Below are 8839 nucleotides of genomic sequence, written 5' to 3'. Positions count from 1 at the left end.
GAGAAGAGACTTGAGGAGTGTGTGGACAGAGTTATTGCTTTTCACAAGTTATTGCTTTTCTGTAGCCCTTACTTAGAGAAACACTGCCCTAGGTCCACAGAGCCAGATTAAGAACTGCCACTCTAAGAGATATGACAGGTAAATCTTTACACCGTACACATATTTTGAAAACAGATCCATTGTCTATACAGACACCAGATTTTTTTTTAAAGAATACAGATAACGCACAATTCATTTTCTGTTAAGTAACAGGGAAATTCTACCTATAAGCCACTCAGTTGAATTAAAGCAAACACATATTTTACTTTGCACATGCTATCATATTAGTTTCATATGACATGTTATGTTTACTGCCCTACCTCCTTTTGCTAACTTTTTCTTAGGAAAAGCATTTGAAGTCTAAGAAAAATCCACCAAGAAATAATAATATCAAAATATTAATAAAGCACAATATTTCAACAGTTAATAGAGAAATTTGGAAACTTTCTATTTCATTCCTAATGCTAAATTTGAAAAGCAGAATACAAAATTGTTTTACAGAAATGTTCACAACCACATAAAAATAAAAGATGCCCATGTCTAGGAACAACAAAGAAATACAAAAAAGGACCAGTTTCATTGGCTGGGGTGGGCAGATCATGGAAACAATTTTCTTCTCCTTTTGACATTAATGTAAGTTACAATGAATGGTATGTGTGCAGTAAGTAAAAGAATTCCTTAAATCATGAAGAAGAAAGCCTAATTTGATTGTTAACTGACCTCTTTAAAGTCACTAGAGAACATCTATAAAATAAACCCAAGTCAAAGTTTTTTTCTTTTTTTAAAAAAGGCCATATTCTAAATGTACTTGATTTGGTTCATCACTTAACTGTGGGATCCTTGAGGATCAGGCCCTAACATACTAGCACCTAGAAAAATGAAGTTAATCACATGTGCTTTTAAAAGAGCCAGAGAGAGAATGTCTTATGATTTTGATATATTACCTGAATATTGTTAGAAATGCAGAAAATCTCAGGCCTTACCCAGAACTACTGACTCAGCACCTGCATTTTTAACAAAATCCCTAGGTGACTCAGATAGACCTTACAGATACCAGAATAAATGAAGACAACATGTCGGAGCACTGTGATACAGTTCGCACCCTCACCACCAAGAGGAAATTCTGCAGCTGAGCACTATTACCAGTGAGGTCCTGTCTCACTTTTTAACGGATACGGCACACACAGGAAGTTCATTGGTTAGGTAAAGTCAATTTCCTCTTTAGAAAGAATTCAAAAGCTCCTTCAGCTTTTGCAGGGCCTGGCTATGTTTTATTTTTGTTTCAGAACCTTGGGGGTAAAAAAAAAAAAAAAAGGAAGTATTTAAACACAAAGCAGTGAGAGGGCCAGGGAGAATCCATTTTCAAATCCACCTCCTGTAAATATGATCCCTTTTGTTCGTAGAATCCCAACCACTGTTTCAAACTTGGTACTACCTTGGTATTATTTTTTTCTCCTGGAAACCATTCATAATTTAAAGCCTCAATCACCTTTAATACAATCATGTAACTAATCAAGTTCATTTCCTTGGCTTTATGAAAATTTTAAAAATGGGTAATTTACTACTGAGTAAATTTGTTCCTATTTGATGTGGTACGATGGTCCAATGTGTTCACCGTTACCTCATTAAACCTTCATAATAACTCTGACAGGTCAGTCTTTATTGTTTATGTTGAAGAAAGTGAAGCCTGAAGAAGTAAAATAACTTCCCCCAAGGCTTTCCAGTGCCAGAAATAGTTAGAGTCCAAGGACCATGGTCTTTTTACTGCACCAAGCTGTTTAGTACTTACAGATCCAATTTGAAAGAGTTCCCAGGTAAACCTATAAATTATGTATTGACTGAGTCACTTCCTGCAGTAACATGTATTTCTTGTCTTTGCAAGAAGAATCCTTTCATAGTCAACCAGTCAGCCCCAAATGCCACCTAGCCAGTCTAGGGCAAAACAACTGTGATGGTTTGTAACAAAGCAGATTTAAGAATAGAAATGATCACAACTGAAAGCCTCAAAAAGGAAACTGTAATATACACTGTTCATATTGATTAATAATACTATGAACCAATTTTCCACCAAAACCTCTACTATAAAATCCATTAAAATTTATTTACGAAGTTTCCACTGCAGTTGAATCTAATCCCAAAGCAACTGTATCTTTAAAGTTTTAATATAGGGATGAGTTTACAAAATGCCAAAAAGCCATCAAGTTTATAAGTCAATACTAAACCATGCAAAAGCCTAGTAAATATACACTTCACAGCCCTCTAAGACAACAGTCACTTATACATTTTCCTCTAGAGTTTAGCTACTAATAATTCATAAAACCTATGCAGAATCTGATTTAAGACATCTCTGGTCTTAAGTGGCAATATATAGTGGCTATATCAAAGTAAAAAACAGAACAGAATGTGTAATTCAGGAAATTAAGTAACTGGAATCTCCTCTTTTTTCTAGAACATGCATTTTCATGATTTTATAAAAGAAAAGAATTATCTTTCAAGTTTAGTTTAAGAATTTATTTTCTCAATTGTTTTACTAATAAGAAACTATAACTATTTTAAAATTAGACACAGGCTTCAAAAATACTATTAGTTAATAAGAACATAATGATCAAAAATAAAAGTCAAAGATAAAATAGTCAACTGAAACTGAAGAAGCTAATCAGAATGTTTCTTCTCAGTTCAAATGAAATGTATTGCCTTAGCTATTTGTCTTTGCACTGACACCAAGACATTAATCATTAAAAATAATAACAATGATAGCAATAACAATATAGTAACGGCTATCATCTACTGAACACCTGCTTTGTGCCAGATACTTACATCCATGGTCTCATTTAAATTCTACCACAACCCAATGAAGAGAGCATTTGTAGATGAGTAACATATAAGTCAAAGAGATGAACTTGCCCGCATTGGAGAACTAGTAAAGTGACAGAAAATTTGTATTGTCTGAGTCACGTACAGACTCCTGAGTGCTGCTACATTTCTTTCTTATTTCTCTTATGGTTAGGCTATTTTTTTAATGCTTACATGAAAATTTTCAAAAAGAAAATCTTTATTATATGATTTAATAGTCTGTTACATTAGTGGCCTCCAAAGACCCACAAACCATGTCTCCTAGTACTTATATCCTTGTATAGTTCTCTCCTCTCGAAAACAGGCTGGGCCTGTGACTAGCAACGCAGTCATATGTGCATAGCTATAGAGTGAAACTGATGCTCTGCCGGTTCCCGGCCTCAGCCTTAAGAAGACCTGGCAACTTCTGTTTTTCACTTTTGGGGGTTCTGAGTCACCATATAAGAAGTATGTCTATCTTTCTGGAGAGAGTAAGTGGAAGAGGGAGAAGAGTGGGAAGGGTGGGAGGAATAGAAAGAGGGAGGACGAGAAAGACTGGCATCCAGGACCAGCCACGACAAAATTTCAACTGAGTCGTGCTACCACTAAAGCTCCAAACAGGTAAGTGAACATTCTATCCTGACCTTTCCAGTCTCAGCTGCCATCTGGCTGCAATTACATGAGTGTTGCCAACAAAATCAGGAGAAATGGCCAACAGAGCCCTAGTCAATCCTCAGAATAGCAAGCAAATGAAATGATTGCTTTATGAGCCGATACGCTTTGGCATAGTTTATTATGTAGCAACAAATAACCAAATTGTATGATAAAACAAATGTTTAATTCTTGATTATCTGCATTAATGAATAGGGTACATATAATGAAGACCACGAACAACAGAAAAATAAAGTCTGCAAAATGACACCCCTAACATTCATAAAGGCACTCATTCAGTATTTACTGAGGTCTAGTATGTTCCAGGAACTGGGGTTATAAAGATGAATAAGGCATGGTCCTGACCTCAAAAAACTGTCCTTCTGGTAAAGGAGATAGTTGCATGCACATGTAACTATAATGAAATGTACTATTAAGTTATTATATAAGCAGGATAGCCACAAACTGCCGTCAGAGCTCAAAAAAAAGCATTCTGCTGGAAAGAGAGTAGGAGACATTTCAAGAATAAGGTGCCAATTGGAGAAGTAGGGAATGTTACCTTGAATAACAACAATATTCAGTGATATTATTATTACTAATATTTATTAAGTACTTCGTATGTCCCAGACATTATGCTAAGCATTTTAAATACACTTCTTATTTTAATTCCCACATTGGCCAAGTAGGTACAATCCTTATCTTCACTGAACAAAAAGCAAGTAAGTGAGGATCAGGAAAGTTAAGTTTCTCAAGGCCTCATGGCTAAGGGTTAAGTACTAACAAAGTAAAATAACTGCAAATATAAGTGATTCATTGATACCTCTTAATAATAAAAACCCATCCTACATCTGTTTGGCCTTTTAGATCACAAATTAGCCTTATTATTTACCAAGCTTATAGTAATAAGAATAAGTCTCTATCAAAATTATACACACATAATAATTTACATTGGAAAAAAATTAGAGAAAAACTAGGTACTTCTGTGACACTTGCACTTTTTAATTAATATCACTGATTTTAACATTATTGATTCAGAATGCTTGTTTTAATTCTCATCTGTATTATTCTACAGTTCAAGTCAGTTTTGGATTCAACAAGTAGCTTTCAGGGTGTCATGTTTAAGGACAATTTGTGAAAAGACTTATTCGAGAAAAGATGACTGAAAAACCAATATAAATATACGGGGTCTTTTCTACACAAATATATGTGCAGCATTTTTTCTTGGTTGTTAATTATTCAGTACTGCTTCTAGAGCTTTGCTTCTAGTGTTTTGATGTACTTGAATCAATACATTTCAGCCTACTACCAACGAATGCTCCATAGGTACCTATGTAATAGACTCTATTCACCTCTATGTTAAAAATTAGATTGCACATGGGAAATTTTTATAATAAATGATGTAATGCTAACCAAAAGATATGAATATGAATATGAAGTTGCATATACAATGGTCTCTCAATTTTGCAAAATAATATGTCTAGAAGGAATGTTAAAATGTTAAATGTTAAAAGTGGTTGTCTGTAAGTAGCAGGATCATGAATTATTTTTAAATTATTTCATCCATTCTTGGTTTTCCCCAACTCTAGATTTAACCTTTTCTTAGAACACTATAATAGGGACATTGTTACTAGCGCAGTAACAAATTATTTCAGATTTTGGACTGTTTTGAAAATGGGTAACAGAAGGGGAAGTGGGAGATAAAAGAAGCAATAATAGCTTTCTTTTCTTTGCTGAGCTACTAAGACTTCCTGCCTTGTTTTTCTGAAATAAGTTTTTTTCCCCCCACTGAGTTCTATATCTGTCTCGGTCTTTCACTAGCATGCTATGTGTTTTCAACTCCTGTGGGAATAATCTATTGAGAATCTGGTGTTGTACGTTAGGAATATCAACATTACTAGTTAAATCTTCAAAAAATTATCTGAAATCAACTATTAAAAATTAAAAAGAAACTACTATGAAAGACAAATGGTCACATTACAGACGTTAAGACATGCTAGGACAGCACTGGCTTGAGATTGTTAATTATTCACTTGAATATTACTGTATAATTATCCAACAAATCTATGATATTGCAAACAATGTTTTAATCTTGAAGATAAACCACAACAATTTATAACACATCTGTGGTTGATTAAACTACAGAAATCAGTAGAGAGCTAATGAAGTGGTAATGATATACTCTGACGCAGTGTGCCTCAAGTTTTAATGTGTATACATATTGTACCTGGCAATCTTGTTAAAGTATAGATTATGGTTCAGTAGGTCTGGGTGGGGCCTGATTCTTGCATTCTTCACAAGCCCTCAGATCATAATGGCACTGCTGTGGTCATGGACCACCCTTGTAGCAGCAAGGATCAAAGGGACACCACTGGCCAGAACTGGGCAGGGTCTTCACAAAATACTATCTTACTTAGGTCCCAGGAAAGAGCAGAGACTGCTTTTGTCAATGCCCTAAGAGACTCTGAATCACACTAACTAAAAAGCATACAAAAGCCAACACATTCATTCTGCAGAGTGAAATATAACTATACACAGACTAGAATACTGGTATTTCTCACTGTAGGCACCTCTAGTACCTCAAACTAATCCCTCTTTTAACGTACACAGATGAAGTTTCTAGATCTGCAAAGCTTAAGGACTAGGTCCCAGACAGTGGCAATGTCATCAAGGTAGTGCCACTCTGTGAGACATATCTGACTGGACAGCTGATATCACCATGTGACATCTTGATCAGCTATTGCTAATTACAACAGGCAGGTTTTTTAGAATTAAACAAGTGACGAAAAACACAATGGAAGTAAAATCTAAAAATGAATACACAAGAATTTAGGTTTTTCCCATTTGTTTTGTTTTTAGGAGTAAGAGTCTAATGATCAGCCATCAAAGGATAGAGTAAATCCATGAAGGCGGTAGTCTATTTCTCTGACCGCAGTATTACTAGGACCTAGAAGAATCCCTGACCCACAGTAGACGCCCAATAAATATTGAGTGAATGAACAAATGAATATTTAAGGAGAGTGGGAGTTAATTTCTTTGGTATTTACATCTTACTACCAAGGATTCCAGCAAGCTATAGAGAACTATTCTTAATGATTTCAACATCAGTTAAGCCAGACTAGCTGTAAACATCTAATTTCCTGAAGACAAGGAACATCTCTCTAGCCTTTAACTTATTTAAACAGTAAGAGTTACAGACTACCCTTTACATTCCTACACAGAACTTCCTTTTCTCTGAAGAAGAGGGTAGGGCATAAACTTAACCACAAGAGGAGAAACTGCTACATGCTAGCAGTTGTTTTTGACAGAATAACTTAAAAAATTTTTACTCTTCCTTCTAGACTTTCATAGACACGATTTCTTAACATGAGACAAAGTTTGAGAGATTTTTAAAAGTAAGAAACAAAAGCAAAGATAAAATGTATGCCAAGAGTTCTTGAAAAGGTTAAACAAAGTTACCATGCCATTCAGCATTCCTAAGCATATACGTACTAAAAGAACTGAAAACATGTTCTCGTTAAAAGTTGTACATGAATGTTCTTAGCAACATTATTCATAATAGCCAAAAAGTTAAAATAATCCAATTGTCTATCAATTGATGAATGGATAAATAAAATGTGGTACAGCCATAAAATGATTATCATTTAGCCATAAAAGTACTGACACATATTGCCACATGGATGAATCTTGAAAACAGTATGTTAAATCAAAAAGGCCAACCACAAAGGGCCACATAGTGTATGAGTCCACTTATATGAAACATCCAGAATAAGCAAATCCAAATAGAGACTGAAAGAAGTTTAGCAATTCCCAGGGGCTGGGGGAGTGACAGCTAATGGGTATAGCATTTCTTTTTGGGGTGATAAAAATGTTCTGGAATTAGACAATGGTGATGGTTGCACAACTTTGTGAACGAATATACTAAAAACTGCTGAATTGTGTACTTTAAGGCACAAATTTTATGGTATGTGAATTATCTCAATTAAAACATATGTCCCCTTCCAAATAAAATCAGTGAATAAAAAATATAAACAAAGGGGAACATCCCTTCCTCTCTGTTCTTCTCATCCTAACCCCATGCAAAATCTTTGACTAAAAAGCCATATATTTTATGCAGTTTTTCTGAAAATGACTAGAACCCTAAAAATATCCTAACCACCAAACAAAACAGCTGCTTATTTTGATAACATATTTGTAACACAGGCCTTCCTTAAAATGCAAGTTGACAGAGGACTTATTCCACAAACCCAAACATATACAATCCACTAGAATTAGCTTTAAGGAGAGATGCCATTGTAACCAGCCCTGGCACAAAACACAATCCAGTTCACCAAAGAGAACTACACTATTACCCAGTCTAGTCAGAAGGGAATGTGATCAGAAACCAAACTGTGATGGATGTTCTCATAATGTTTTCCGTCTCAAGCCTGAGAGACTGGGCCTCGAAAACAAAACACAACAAAAACCCATATTAAACTACTACTAAATTATAGGAAAGTATGTCCTGTATTTAAATTCTTGGAAATAAAATTTAAAAGATAGCTTTGGAAATTGAATACTAAATCATTCAGGATGGGATCATACAAATGTTTTTAATGCATTCTATATCACACTGGAAATTAATAAGTACTATTCTCAGGTCCTAAGCTCATTCGTTTAATGTCAACTCTACTGTTTCTTAATTGCTGATGTAGTTAAACAATAGTCCTGCTCACATATAAGATATCTTAATTGGCTGAAACATTAGTCATATAATAATAGATACTTTAATCTCTTTTTAAACAATGTCCTGGATTTAGAACTTCTATTTCAAAATAGCAAAAATAATAATGCAGATTTTTTAAAGGGAAATCAAGATGAATACTAGGTTTTGTTCTTAAACTATGAATGACATCTAGCCTACACCAGCTATACAAGGATTATAAAATACATAAAACCTAAAGCATGTTGAGTATCCTTAATGATTAGACCATCCAAAGGCACTGTTATCACAGCACTTTTCTATCAGTTGTACATTTTCAGATTCAATGCAGGATGGGAGGTACTAGGATGACAACATAGATTAATATCAAATGTGATGTAGAAAAAATCCCACTCATTCAAATGACTCCACTCAGAATTCCACTCACTCAAAAAGCATTAATCACATGTTAACAGTAGTTTGAGAATTATCTGTCACACACTGGCAGTGGGTTATTTCTATTTTTCTGTCTATGTTCCAGGGTGTAGAGAAACCATGTGGCTTTCTTATATCTTTGAAAACCATGTCCCCAGGGAACAGATAACTGTTGTCCCTTGAAAGTATATTTAGCGTCTCCTT

The 8839-nt window shown here is 34.6% G+C and overlaps 1 protein-coding gene across 1 annotated transcript in view; it reads right to left on the bottom strand.

The window, feature by feature from the left end:
* The window catches only part of CRLF3 (cytokine receptor like factor 3), a 30558-nt gene that overhangs the window by 20754 nt on the left and 965 nt on the right, over positions 1 to 8839 (bottom strand). The gene's annotated exons all lie outside the window — the stretch shown is intronic.

This window comes from Pteropus alecto, unplaced genomic scaffold, assembly GCF_000325575.1.
Source record: "Pteropus alecto unplaced genomic scaffold, ASM32557v1 scaffold98, whole genome shotgun sequence".
NCBI classification, from domain to species: Eukaryota; Metazoa; Chordata; class Mammalia; order Chiroptera; family Pteropodidae; genus Pteropus; species Pteropus alecto.
Note: the sequence above shows the minus strand (reverse complement) of the source record. Positions and strands in the feature narration are given on the sequence as shown.